Source organism: Aquarana catesbeiana, linkage group LG07, assembly GCF_042186555.1.
Source record: "Aquarana catesbeiana isolate 2022-GZ linkage group LG07, ASM4218655v1, whole genome shotgun sequence".
In the NCBI taxonomy this organism is placed as follows: domain Eukaryota; kingdom Metazoa; phylum Chordata; class Amphibia; order Anura; family Ranidae; genus Aquarana; species Aquarana catesbeiana.
In genome coordinates this window covers 202864130-202879304 of record NC_133330.1, presented here as the reverse complement: position 1 = coordinate 202879304, position 15175 = coordinate 202864130, and positions in this window count along the sequence as shown.

Here is a 15175-nt window from a genome sequence, read left to right as displayed (position 1 = left end):
CCATTGTGGAGATGCTTATCAATTCAGTAGCGTTAGGACTGCAAGCATACACAGGGTGCCGTAAAGAGGCCTTGCAGCTTATGCATGCATTTGCAAATGCGTGCTAACCAAACCCCTGTTTTTAATGCAGACTGTTGGACAGGTTAATTTGGTCAGCTGGCAGACTGGCTGGTGAGTTGAGCTATGGAATGTTCTGTTTTTATCTTTCATGTGATAGCCCTTCCATGTGCTCCTTGCTGTGAAGGCCAGTTATAGGTGGGGACAGGGGCCATTTGTTTGTTATTGGTATATATTGGTCCGGGGACACACAGTACACCTTTGCTGCCATTGTGCTCTTGCTGGGTGTCCAGTGTGCACCTGTTCCTTTAAGGGGGATTGGGCTGCCTCCAGGCCCACCTGCCCCTCATCTATCTATTAAATGAATGTGCTTCCATTGTGGAGATGCTTATAAATTCAGTAGTGTTAGGACTGCAAGCATACACAGGGTGCCGTGAAGAGGCCTTGCAGCTTATGCATGCGTTTGCAAATGCGTGCTAACTAAACCCCTGTTTTTAACGTAGACTGTTGGACAGGTTTATTTGGTCAGTTGGCAGACTGGTTGGTGAGTTGAGCTATGGAATGTTCTGTTTTTTGTTATATATATATATATATATATATATATATATATATATATATATATATATATACACATCATACGAAATAGGGCATGGTAATCTAATTAGAAAGTCCTCACGATGGTTCCCTTGGAGCTCCTTGATATAAATATGAATATTCAAAATCTCCATAATATTACCCCCTGAAGTTCATTCTTGAACTTATGTCCTCCTTCAATGATTACGTACCCACCCACAACAGCCCAGAAGCCCCGACCCTTCCCCACCACCACCACAGCCTCCTCTTCCTTTCTTGAACACGCCGGAGCTCCTCAAGGTAGGCTTGAGACAGCAAAGAAATCCTGGTGCCTTTGAGACTTCACATCCAAACCATGAGTGTCTGTTCTGCAATGTTTCATCGCCCCTCTGCCTTGGAAGAGCGGAACTCCAACACTGATGGCGGGATCCTGGCATATCTAGTCCTGTAACTTGGTAAGACCGTGTATGGTTGCACCGATTGGATCAGACCGCAGGACAGCACTTTTCAGCATGGTGAAGGAAGGTTCATGAGAGTCTTATTTGTTGCACATTTGTCTCAAGAGATGACTTGGTTGTCCTCTTCCAGTGATGGTTGGGCGGGCCCCTGGACAGTCGTGAATAAATACAAAAAAAAAAGAAGGAGAATGTCAGTGTACAGGTATTGGAGGAATGCCGGACAGGAGCAGCAGTGTGTCCATTAAGGCTAAATACTTATAAGGGGTAATGTGGACAAGTAGAGTGGGATCCCCACAGGGTACAGAGTCTGAGCAACAGCCAGTATCATCCATGGCCCTTGATGGTAGGGATAGTCAACACTGCCTGCTATTGTTAGGTCGCTGGGTTCACCACACCTGCTCACGGGGCTCAGGTTAAGGCAGTGGGTAGACTAGGGGAGGTAGAATTATATTTGAGAGGTCGACTTACATTAAGACATAAAAACTGGATGTCCAGAGATATTTTGGTTAAAATATGGTACTGGTGGGCAGGAAAAGTCTTTTTTTTTTTTTTAAACAAAAATGATATGACTGATGTCTTAGTTACATTATCTTGAGAAGATAGATGATAGAAACCAAAGGAAAAACTTAGAGAGCATAATATTAAAGAAGGAAAAGGAACGGAAGAGAGGTGAGTAATGGAAATGAACCAAAAAACTACAGATTTAATGCTGCTCCAACCAAGACTGTTAAAGAGCCTTAAATCTGTATATAAAAAAAAACAAATATATCGGTTGAAAAAAAAAAATAAATAAATAAATAAAAAACATGACAAATGTAGTTCCTTTTTTTTTTTTTTAAAAAACTCCTCTCCAAAACCAAAAAATGATTAAAACTTTTAGAATTTAGGTAAACCTGACTGCACTTTATTACTACAAATTGAAGAGGCTTATCCCAAGAACAATAAAAAAACAAGGAAAATATAGATCTAGGTAATCAGGTAATAAGGTTGGGACATTTCCTTAGCATCCATGAGACTTGACCCTTCCCTGTGCCAGCATTGTTGTCTCACAATCCTGTCCTGTTTCCCTTGGCATAACACAACCCCTTCTTTTCTCCAGCATCCATCAGTATCAATCATTTGAGGTTGTCCGGATCAGATCATGATGGACTCGGGGTGTAACACGGTAAAGCCCGATAGGATAGTACCCAAATTGACTGTGGCATAAGCACGATGCTCAGTCCCTGCAACCGGAATCAGGGATGAGACTGTGCAAGTCAGGTTTTTACAGCCATGGAATTGAGTCATTCACCAATCCATATGACTCATAGCAAACTTGGATACTACCCTACCTACTTGTTCTCTCAAATTTAGTGGAAATTGTCCTGCTGAAAAAGAAGCAATCATTACTCTGAGGTCCTGGGACAATTCTGATTGTACCTGGGTACAAGATAAAGCAAGTTGGATGCTTTTCTGTACTTTGGATAAACCCGCTATCAATCCTGTGAATTTCTGTTTCATTACCTCAGATATTGAGGCAGTAGCATGGATATGCACATGTTGTAGATTTTCGAGGATATGATTCACGTCCAGCTGCACCTTAACCCCTTCCCCAACATGTTGTGCCAACCCTCCTAACTTGTTACTGAGTACTTCTAAATCCATAGTGTTTAGGCTACCCAAGGCAACACCCCCTGGTCCTAAGGCAGTATTGATTAGGCCTCTCTTTACTCTAGTGTGGGAATATTCTGAATATCCAGATTGCAGCCACCCCTTCAACATGTATACCTGATTCTTTGTGAAGGCTGCACACCGTTTATCCCACTTATCAACCCGGAAATCAGATAAGGTTATCCTCCATGTATATAATATAAATTGTGTATCTGTAAATACCGTCCAGTGAGAAGAGAGTAAAGGGATGACTAGATCTGCTGCCTTCACTATAGGAGCCTTACAGGAGTATGAACTCATATTTGCTGACACAAGAACATCTAACTCATTGGGTACCCGTACCACTGTCACACAGATCTTTCCTCACCCCTTCCAGGGATACCAACATTTAGGATCAATAACTGCGGTACTGATTCCGGGAAACATGTCATCACTCTTAAGCTTTGTCATTTGCATAAAGATCCAACAGCCTTCATCATATGCGTTGCAGAATGGCCACACAAATGGGCCATCTAGATGTAAGTGTAGCAATAACTCTCGGTGGAGCTGCTGGTTTAAAGCGGGCTATTACCGTTACCTTTGTTACCTTAATTTCACCAGAACCGGGTCTAGGGTCCCGTTAAGTTTAATACCAGACAATGTAGGCACCGGACACTTGAGTATCTTTTCCAATGCTTTAATAAACGTAATTGAAGGAAGTAGCAGGAAAGAGGTAGAAGAAGAGTTGCAGGGAAGTTCAAATACCTTTTCTTAGTATAGTATTAGGAATTGAAATCTTGTAGATGAATATGCTCTCTCTCTAGAGTTGAATCTTTGCCCGCCTGGATAGGTTTCTCTCACTAACCTAGCAACCAGTAGGCAGCACGAACAAAAGTCTCTGCCACAGACTTGAATGGAATAGAAACCCGTACGATCCTCTGCCACAGGATGTAATGGTTTATGATGAACAGCAAACACAGCACTAGAACCTTTAAGCCGACCCGGCAGTACTATGTGGTAGGATTACTTTAGGATACGTCCTCCAACTGAGTCACCAGGCCCCTCTCCAGACCAGCACTCTGCATGATCCTTCCATGACGGGTCCTCCCCTGGGATCTTCTCAGTTGTCCAGCTTCTTCACATAGGACAGACAGCTCAGGACCATTCCCTTGCCGTTGTGGTAGGCCCCAGACAGGCTTCTGGGCCCACCCACACGCTGCAGCAACGTGGGCCTCCCGGTCGGAGGACCATGAGGTAGTACTCCTAGCAGATACCTGTCAGCCAGGTGGGCCAGCAGATGGAACGAAAGGAACCCTAAAACATGGCATCTGCCCCATAAATACCCTCTCCCAGAATGCAACTCGGAGGACCACCTCCACAGAGTTATCTCAAGGACAGAGGAGCACTCATACGCTTCAACGTGTTGCCTTTCCAACACCGACCCATGGTGACAACGACACCCACAGGCACAGTGTGAAACTACATGCAACTTAGCCAAGCTGGAACAGAGGCAAATCTGACTATGTATGAACAGATAACCCACTAAATTTACCTGTCAGCAGTAGATTGAAAATCTACCAGCACTACATAAGTCTAAATCCAGATCATATCTTTGGGGATCTTGCCAGTCTACAGTCATATGCACGCCTCTCATTTCTCCATTCATTGGCCTTCCATTCATCCACTCATTCACGCTAGGCAGATCCACACCATTGCATAAGACATCCCACTTCCATGGGTTTGGACTGTTAAAAGCCAAGGACTGATTTGGGGGCCAATAAGCGGTGTCAATAAAATAGTGACCCTCTGTTTCGGGTTCACAAGTTTCCCTCATTACTTGAAAAACGAAGGCATGTATGGACAGTCTTGGTTGTAAATCCAGGACCTCATACTGTTTGTATTTAGCATCGGTCCTAATTTTTAAGATTACAGTGTTTGTCTATTTGGTAGAGAGAGTCACATTTGCTTGTTCATACCACATGGCCTTATGGGCTTTACTACAATTCAACTGCAAGACAACCTTTTTCTTTGACAGGTAGTTTAGTGGATGTGTCTTCCTATCATAGGTGGGACTTTTAGCGATTCGAATCTCAGTGGGGTGGAAACACTTATCCGCTAGTGACCCTTGAACAAGTTCTGGGAAATCATAATAGTACCTCTTATGTTCTTTCTCTTCCCCCTGATTGAAGATGATGTAAACAATATACCACCCTTCATAGTTCTCCCCTGTGGGATCTACGGGATATAACTTGCTATTTTTGCATTGTATCCTCCATAAATCTGACCCCTTGGTTAAGTTTTTTCTGGACATTTCATAGGTCTCGGTATCAAGATCTACAAACATCCTCTTGGTAGATTGATTGTCATTTGATCTTTCAGGAAAAATTCCTGGGATTAGACATTCCATATCCTTGGGGTCCCAATCTCCTTCACACAAGGCAACATCCTCATCTAGGTGATATGTTACATACAATATGGTATCAGGGCTCTCCTTTTTACCACCTGCTGTATTCATTCCCATTCATCAGGACTGATCTTCCAGTACGCAAGACTGCAAAGCCTATCTAGTAGATACCCTGCATCAATGTCCCCAAAGGCTGTATGAAATCTGTAAGGGTGGGGATCGAGGCCAGTGGTATGTTCTAGGAAGGTCCCATCAAAACCCATCTCTGCTATGACATGAATGAGTATATACCCATGAAAGTACATTGGGTATCTGGGGAGTAGTTGTCCTTGTTTGCCCTCGGCCTTATGGACTCCACCGCTCAGGTTTTATTATCCATTTACTATACTCCTTCGGTGGGATCCAAGGTACAGGCTCTGTTTGGATTTCCTTCTTAGGAACTGGTGGGTCTTGAGCAGAAACGATAACATACCAGTTGAGTAAACCTAACAATAGGGGAGATGTGCCCATCCCACCCAGCTCCCTAAACCTCCTTCTGAACTTGTTTGCAATGAGAAGCATGCACCCAAGAGATTTTTACCTCTATCTTTACTGATAGGGATGAGCTTCGAGTTCGAGCCGAACACATGTTTGACTCGAACATTGGCTGTTCGCAAGTTCGCCGAACAGCGAACAATTTGGGGTGTTCGCGGCAAATTCGAATGCCGCGGAACACCCTTTAAAAGTCTATGGGAGAAATCAAAAGTGCTAATTTTAAAGGCTTATATGCAAGTTATTGTCATAAAAAGTGTTTGGGGACCTGGGTCCTGCCCCAGGAGACATGGATCAATGCAAAAAAAAAGTTTTAAAAACGGCCGTTTTTTCAGGAGCAGTGATTTTAATAATGCTTAAAGTCAAACAATAAAAGTGTAATATCCCTTTAAATTTCGTATCTGGGGGGTGTCTATAGTATGCCTGTAAAGGGGCGCATGTTTCCCGTGTTTAGAACAGTCTGACAGCAAAATGACATTTGAAAGGAAAAAAGCCATTTAAAATTATTCGCGGCTATTGCATTGCCGGTCCGACAATACACATAGAAGTTCATTGAAAAAAACGGCATGGGAATTCCCCACAGCGGAACCCCGAACCATAATTAAAAAAAAAAAATGATGTGGGGGTCCCCCTAAATTCCATACCAGGCCCTTCAGGTATGGTATGGATTTTAAGGGGAACCCCGCGCCAAAAAAAACAAAAAAAAAGGCGTGGGGTCCCCCCAAAAATCCATACCAGACCCTTATCCGAGCACGCAACCTGGCAGGCTGCAGGAAAAGAGGGGGGACGAGAGAGCACCCCCCCTCCTGAACCATACCAGGCCACATGCCCTCAACATTGGGAGGGTGCTTTGGGGTAGCCCCCCAAAACACCTTGTCCCCATGTTGATGAGGACAAGGGCCTCATCCCCACAACCCTGGCCGGTGGTTGTGGGGGTCTGCGGGCAGGGGGCTTATCTGAATCTGGAAACCCCCTTTAACAAGGGGACCCCCAGATCCCGGCCCCCCCCTGTGTGAAATGGTAAGGGGGTACAAGTACCCCTACCATTTCACTAAAAACTGTCAAAAATGTTAAAAATGACAAGAGACAGTTTTTGACAATTCCTTTATTTAAATGCTTCTTCTTTCTTTCTTCTATCTTCCTTCATCTTCTTCTTCTTCTTCTGGTTCTTCTGGCTCTTCTGGTTCTTCCTCCGGCATTCTCGTCCAGCATCTCCTGCGCGGCGTCTTCTATCTTCTTCTCCTCGGGCCACTCCGCACCCATGGCATGGGGGGAGGCTCCCGCTCTTCTCTTCATCCTCTTCTCTTCTTCATCTTCCTTTCCTCTTCTCTTCTTCTCTTCATTTTCTTCTCCAGGCCGCTCCGCACCCATGCTGGCATGGAAGGAGGCTCCCGCTGTGTGACGGAGTCTCCTCATCTGACGGTTCTTAAATAATGGGGGGCGGGGCCACCCGATGGCCCCGCCCCCTCTGCCGCACAATGACTTGACGGGACTTCCCTGTGACATCACGGGGAATGCCACAGGGAAGTCCCGTCATGTCCCGTGCGTCAGACGGGGGCGGGGTCATTGGGTGGCCCCAACCCCCCGTTATTTAAGAACCGTCAGACGAGGAGACTCCGTCACACAGCGGGAGCCTCCTTCCATGCCAGCATGGGTGCGGAGCGGCCCGGAGAAGAAAATGAAGAAGAGAAGAAGAGAAGAGGAAAGGAAGATGAAGAAGAGAAGAGGATGAAGAGAAGAGCGGGAGCCTCCCCCCATGCCATGGGTGCGGAGCGGCCCGAGGAGAAGAAGATAGAAGACGCTGCGGAGGAGATGCTGGACGAGAACGCCGGAGGAAGAACCAGAAGAGCCAGAAGAACCAGAAGAAGAAGAAGAAGATGAAGGAAGATAGAAGAAAGAAGAAGCATTTAAATAAAGGAATTGTCAAAAACCGTCTCTTGTCATTTTTAACATTTTTGACAGTTTTTAGTGAAATGGTAGGCCCTTACCATTTCACACAGGGGGGGTGGGATCTGGGGGTCCCCTTGTTAATGGGGGCTTCCAGATTCCGATAAGCCCCCCGCCCGCAGACACCCACAACCATCGGCCAGGGTTGTGGGGATGAGGCCCTTGTCCTCATCAACATGGGGACAAGGTGTTTTGGGGGGCTACCCCAAAGCACCCTCCCAATGTTAAGGGCATGTGGCCTGGTACGGTTCAGGAGGGGGGGCGCTCTCTCGTCCCGCCCTCTTTTCCTGCGGCCTGCCAGGTTGCGTGCTCGGATAAGGGTCTGGTATGGATTTTTGGGGGGACCCCACGCCGTTTTTTTCTTTTTTGGCGCGGGGTTCCCCTTAAAATCCATACCAGACCTGAAGGGTCTGGTATGGAATTTAGGGGGACCCCCACGTCATTTTTTTTTTAAATTATGGTTCGGGGTTCCCCTGTGGGGAATTCCCATGCCGTTTTTATCAATGAACTTCTATGTGTATTGTCGGACCGGCAATGCAATAGCCGCGAGTAGTTTTAAATGGCTTTTTTCAAATGTCATTTTGCTGTCAGACTGTTCTAAACACGGGAAACATGCGCCCCTTTACAAGCATATTATAGACACTCCCCAGCTACGAAATTTAAAGGGATATTACACTTTTATTGTTTGACTTTAAGCATTATTAAAATCACTGCTCCTGAAAAAACTGCAGTTTTTAAAACTTTTTTTTGCATTGATCCATGTCCCCTGGGGCAGGACCCAGGTCCCCAAACACTTTTTATGACAATAACTTGCATATAAGCCTTTAAAATTAGCACTTTTGATTATTCATGTTCGTGTCCCATAGACTTTAACGGTGTTCGCGTGTTCGAACAAACTTTTTTCCTGTTCGCATGTTCTGGTGCGAACTGAACAGGGGGGTGTTTGGCTCATCCCTATTTACTGAGGTGGGGGTGGTCAGCAATACCTGGTAGGGACCCTCAAACCTGGGCTCCAGTCCTCTTCGTTGAAATTTCTTGATCACCACCAATCTCCAGGCTGTAGGGAGTGAGATTTACCATCAGAATTCGGGTCTGGAATAGAAGAGAACACTTGGGCATGCAACTTGGTGAGCTGCTTATGTAATTCCTGCACATACATCTTTAACCACTTGCTTACAGGGCACTTAAACCCCCCTCCTATCCAGACCAATTTTCAGCTTTCAGCACTGACGCACTTTGAATGACAATTGCGCGGTCATACAACACTGTACCCAAATGAAATTTTTATATTTTTTTCACCACAAATAGAGCTTTCTTTTGGTGGTATTTGATCACCTCTGCGGTTTTTACTTTTTGCTAAAAAAATGTAAAAAGGGGGGCAGGAGGCGGAGCCTAGCAGAGCAGACATGCATTGTTAGAGCTCCGCACCGCTGAGGAGAGAAGAGAAGGACAAAGCGGAGCCTGCAGGCTCTAAAGGTATCCATTTGAACCTTTTTGCCCCAGGGAACAAACTGTGAAAGTTTGGGCAGGAAATATGGTACTGGGAGGAAACCGTGGCAGAAATAAAAATCACCTCACAAAGAGCTCACAGGCACTCACTGCAGCTGAAGCAGCTCCAGTCACCTCACAAGATACAGCATCAGGGCGCTCTCACAGACAGAAAATGTCACAGCAAGACTCTCCATTTGAGTCAGATACAGAACAAATCCTCTCACAAACTTCTCCACAAGCCTCCTCAGTATCCCCAGTAATATTATTACAATTTGAAAAGATGCTTCATAAGGCTTTAAAACAAACCTCAGACCAAATAACAAAAAGCCTAACCAAAGAAATAAGAGAGCTGGGAAACCGCACCGCAGCCTTAGAAATAAAAATGGATGAAATTGAAATTACAACCCAAGAAAATATAACAGAATTGGAACAATTAAAAAAAGAGAATTTAATACTTCAAACTAAGCTTGAAGATTACGAAAATAGAGCCAGACGTTCAAACTTGCGCATAAGGGGAATACCTGAAACTGTGACAGACCTGCAATCTACTATTACTGCTCTATTACAAGAATTAAAGCCAGATATCCCTATTGAACGTTTAGAACTGGACAGAGTACACAGAGCCCTCACAGCCAAAAAGAAAGATGGACCCCCACGTGATATAATCACAAAATTTCATTATTACAGAACGAAAGAACAAATACTAATTGCTGCAAGAGAAAAAAAGGAACTTAATTTTCAAGGACACAATTATCAAATTTTTGCTGACCTATCCCAACTTACTATTACTAAAAGACGATCCATGAAACCCCAACTAATGGAACTGCAACGCCACAACATTATGTATCAATGGGGCTTCCCCTTTTCAGTCAGATTTAACTACCAAGGTACAATTTACAGAAGCAGATCAGCAGATGAACTACAACAAACCCTTTTAAAATTAAATCTGACAGAACCCACAAGCAGCAACACTCCCACACGCAGAAGAATGGCGTCATCTTCACCTTCAGGCAGCACCCAGAAAATTTCAGAACAAAATGGGAATCATCATTCTCACAAAAGAGGCCGTTATGCCACATCATCCATGGACCAAGAAGATTCAATGGACTGACATCCTAATTCCTGATATCTCTTCATTTATTATACTAAGAGATGGTTCTCTATAAAAAACCTATATTTATAACTGAATGTAACTGCATTCTGATAGTCACACACTGTGTGGGATCATGTTACATTCCAGTTATATTTCTTATTACTTCTGATTCATATAGCCTTAGAATATATAAGTGAAATAAGGAAATTCTTGTTCAGTTATATATTATCAGGTAATAACAATAGATTTATTACTTTTTAGGACAAATATGTTCAATAATCCAGAAGTAATGGAAGCTTTTTCTTTCTTTTCTTAAAACAAATATATTATTACCTAACTAGTTCCTAGAATTATGTTTTTGTTTATTCTAATCTGAAGCAATACAACCTCAATTTTATGAGTTAACATATCTAAACAGTTACATATGAATAAAATATGTAATTGTTTACTCTAAAAGGGTTAAAATCCCAAAATAATTCAAACTATCTTCATCAATACCAAAGTTATTAACAGTACCTTTCTAACTGAATTATTTAGCCTAGGGCAAGACTAACCATATACAACCACCCTGGAATAAATAATTTCAACAAAAACTATATTCTGCACTCCAATTAATGAAACATCATTTTGATGTCTTTTGACATAGCACTTCTCTCCTGTAAGCGGAAGATCCGTGTACCCCCATTAGCCCTCCTCATTCTCCCAACCATATTATGTGGGAGTGTGACGAAGGCACTTATTCCCCTGAGAGAGATATTTATTCTCTTTCACGGGTAAATTGTGATTACTTGCAAAAAATAATTTATACAATGTATCATCTAATCTCATATGTTTTTTGTTTACTCTTTACTCCAGAATTCACTGGTTTCTTTTCTATCTATTCATCTCTTCAGTCCACACAGATTGATCTGCGCAGTCAGCTCTGCATAACAAAAAGTAAGTCAAAACTATTTGATCTATTGCCATGGCACCACTGAATATACTTTCCCTGAATGTTCAGGGAATAAATGTCCCTCAAAAAAGGACCAAAGCCTTCCGTACTTTCCATAACAAGAAGGCTCACATAGTATGCCTCCAAGAAACACACTTCACCAAAGATTCTACTCCAAAATATATTTCTCCTTTTTATCAACAAATTTACACGGCTTCTGCCCGTACCAAGCAAAGGGGAACTCTAATTGCATTTCGCCAATCCACACCATTCACCTTATCATCAGAAATTAAAGACCCAGAAGGTAGATACCTGATACTCATGGGTTATATAATGGATACAGCAATCACGGTGATTTCCTACTACGCTCCTAACAAACAACCTACACCATTCCTCTCACATATATTACAAGTGATTAATACACACAAAATAGGAACAGTGATAATGTGTGGGGATTCGAACCAGGTCCTCCTCCCATTTCTAGATAAATCACCTTTTACACCATCCAAAATAACCTCTAGATTACCTTTTTCTCAACTTCTTTCCAAATACAATCTGGTAGATTCATGGAGAGAAAGTAACCATATGAAAAAGAAATTCACTTATTTCTCGCACCCTCATCAAACCTTCACCAGAATAGATCATATTTTTCTAACAATAGGAATGATACCAGAAATTATTGCATCAGATATAATTCCGATTCCGTGGTCTGACCATAATGCAGTATACACTACTATAGCCTCAGCCATACCAAAAGCGCATGACCCAACGTGGTACTTACCGGACATAATGCTCAAACACCCACTACATCAGATGGCCATTGAACAAGCTTTAAAGGAATACATATCAATTAATAATACAACAGACATCTCCCCAATAACACTGTGGAAAGCTCATAAGCCTGTCTTGCGTGGTACAATACAAAGACAAATGGCACTATTTAAACGGGAACGCAAAAATCTAGCAAAAAAACTAGAACTCAATTTTAATGCAGCCTACATATCATTTCAAGATAATCCATCTCAGAGTACAAAATCTCATCTGGAAAAATCTAGATTGGAATACGATCTATTTCTCACTGAGTCAGTTGATAAATCCCTCAAACGCTCCAAACACAATTTCTACATGAATACAAACAAACCAGGTACATATTTGGCTCAGGCATTAAATTCAACTAACAAATCTTTCAAACCAATACGTTTGAAATTATCAAAAAATGTTTACACTTGTAATCCAGTTAAAATAGTCCATAAATTTCACTCACATCTCGCAACTTTATACAAGACAAACAATGAATTTAATCCTACAGAAGCTGAATCCTTCTTCTCAAAAATAACCTTACCTGAGTTATCTCAGAATCAAAAAAGCAGTTTGGATGAGCCTATAACTATAGATGAAGTTGCTAACGCCATAAAAGACCTAAAACTTAACAAAAGACCAGGCCCAGACGGCTACTCGGCTTTATACTATAAAACATTCTCAGAAATACTCTCTCCCATTCTCACTGAAACTTTTAACAAACTTCTAGATGGACATTCTTTTCGGCAAGAAACACTAATGGCAATTGTTTGTATGATCCCAAAACCCCTTTCTGATGATACTTCCTGTGTGAATTATCGGCCTATCTCTCTGTTAAACCTCGATATTAAATTATTAGCAAAAATAATAGCAAAACGCCTCAATAGCATTATAGGAAAATTAATACATAGAGATCAAGTAGGCTTCATGCCAAATAGACAGGCAGGCGATAATATACGCAGGGCAGTGTTATTGGCACATATTGCTAAAAAACGCAAAATCCCTTTATGTTTTCTATCTCTCGATATTAAGAGGGCATTTGACACAGTATCCTGGCAATATATGCAATATTCATTACAAAAATGGGGTTTTGGACCCCACTTTTTAACATGGATCAAAGCATTATATAATAAACCCAAAGCCTATATAAAATATGCTGGATACAAATCTGAAGCCTTTAATATCGAAAGAAGTACCCGACAGGGTTGCCCATTATCTCCCTTATTATTTGCCCTTATACTCGAACCCATGGCCCAATACATCAGAACAAACCAAACTATAACTGGCATTGAAGTAGGAGGTATTACACACAAATTATGTATATTTTCAGACGATATATTACTTTTTCTATCATCACCACAGGTCTCTGGTCCTAACTTAATACCAGCTCTTGATGGATTTGCAGCCCTATCCGGCCTTATGATTATTCCTAAGAAATGCCTAGTGCTTAATATTTCACTCACAAACATGGAATTGATCCCGGCTAGGGCTGCACTCCCATTCACATGGGCAGAAAAATCAATCCCATATCTTGGAATTCATTTAACAGCATCTCATTCTGACTTATTCTCAACCAATTATCCTCCTGTATTAAGACAGATCACAAATCTAATAAAACAATGGTCGCAACTTCCTTTATCCTGGATAGGAAAGATTAATGCAATCAAAATGACTATTCTACCCAAATTGCTTTATCTATTCAGAGTCCTCCCTATTCCAATTCCTTCCTATTTTTTGGGAATAGTACAAAAAAGAGCAACTTTGTTTATATGGGGCTCTTCTAAACCACGTATACCTATACACAAACTACATCTTCCCAAAAATAAAGGAGGCCTGGGATACCCTACTTTTACTAACTACTACAGAGCAGCACATTTGGCCAGTGTGTCCAAATACCATGCAAAACAGGAAATCCCATTATGGGTATTTATAGAGGCTTCAGAAAATGACCCTCTATTAATATCAAATTTATTATGGCTTGATCCTAAAGACCGCTTTAAAATTCATAATCCCATAACTAAACACTTCTTATCTCTCTGGGATAAACTAAAAACCAAATATCAGTTACAATCTCCACACAATCCTCTCCTTTCTTTTATCAGAAATCCGGCCTTTTATCCGGCATGGATCTACCCAAATTCTTTTAAAGCTTGGACAACATCAGGCATTCAGACACTAAATGACTTCATAGCATCTAAATCATTCCTTTCATTCCCATCGCTTAGAGAAAAATATGATCTACCAAACTCTGAGATATTTAGATATCTCCAAATCAAAAATTTCTGTACACCATTCCTAAAGGGGGATACACCATTATCCCAATTATCCATTTTTGAATCAATCTGTACAAAAGATCCATTTGCTAAAGGTACAATTTCATCACTTTATAATCAATTATATGGAGTAGCAAATCTTAATAGACCCTCTTACGTTCAGAGGTGGGAGGAGGACCTGGGACGAACTTTAGAAGACACGGACTGGTCTAATATATGGCTCACATCTAAGTCATCTTCACCCAACATCTTGGCACTGGAGACAAATTATAAAGTCCTAACTCGCTGGTACCTTGTACCCGCTAGAGTGGCAAAATATTCACCTAATACCTCAACTCTTTGTTTTCGAGGATGCCCAGAAATAGGCACATATTTACACATATGGTGGACGTGCCCAGTAATCCAAACCTTCTGGAAGGAAGTCTTCGTGATTGCATCTAAAATATTTAAAAAAATAATACAACCAGATCCATATTTAACTTTACTTAATCTAAAACCGGAATGGTTAACACTCTCTCAATTCAAACTTATGATCCAACTAATAACGGCTGCAAAACAAACAGTGGCCAAGGCATGGAAATCTCCTACATTGGTACTAGCAGAAACAATTCACAGAATGAATAATACAATGTCCCATGCTAAGATGGTAGCCATCGATCAAAATCAAATTCCAAAATTTGAAAAACTTTGGCATCCTTGGATAAAACAACAGTTCCTGTCAAATTTCAATGACTCTGTCCTGTTGCCATGGTAACAGATTAAATGACTTACAGAGACACCCATTCTAAGGCTTCAAAGAGAACTAAAAAGAATAATAAACTGACGAGCCGGACAACCTTGTGGACCATACCTCTACCTTTCAACCCTTTTTCTTCTTTCTCTTTCCTTTTCTCCACCTTACGATTAAAGCTCATTATCAGAATTTATTTGACCTATATACACTCTACTTGTAAACAATATGTATAGTAGGTATAAATCATTTAAATACCT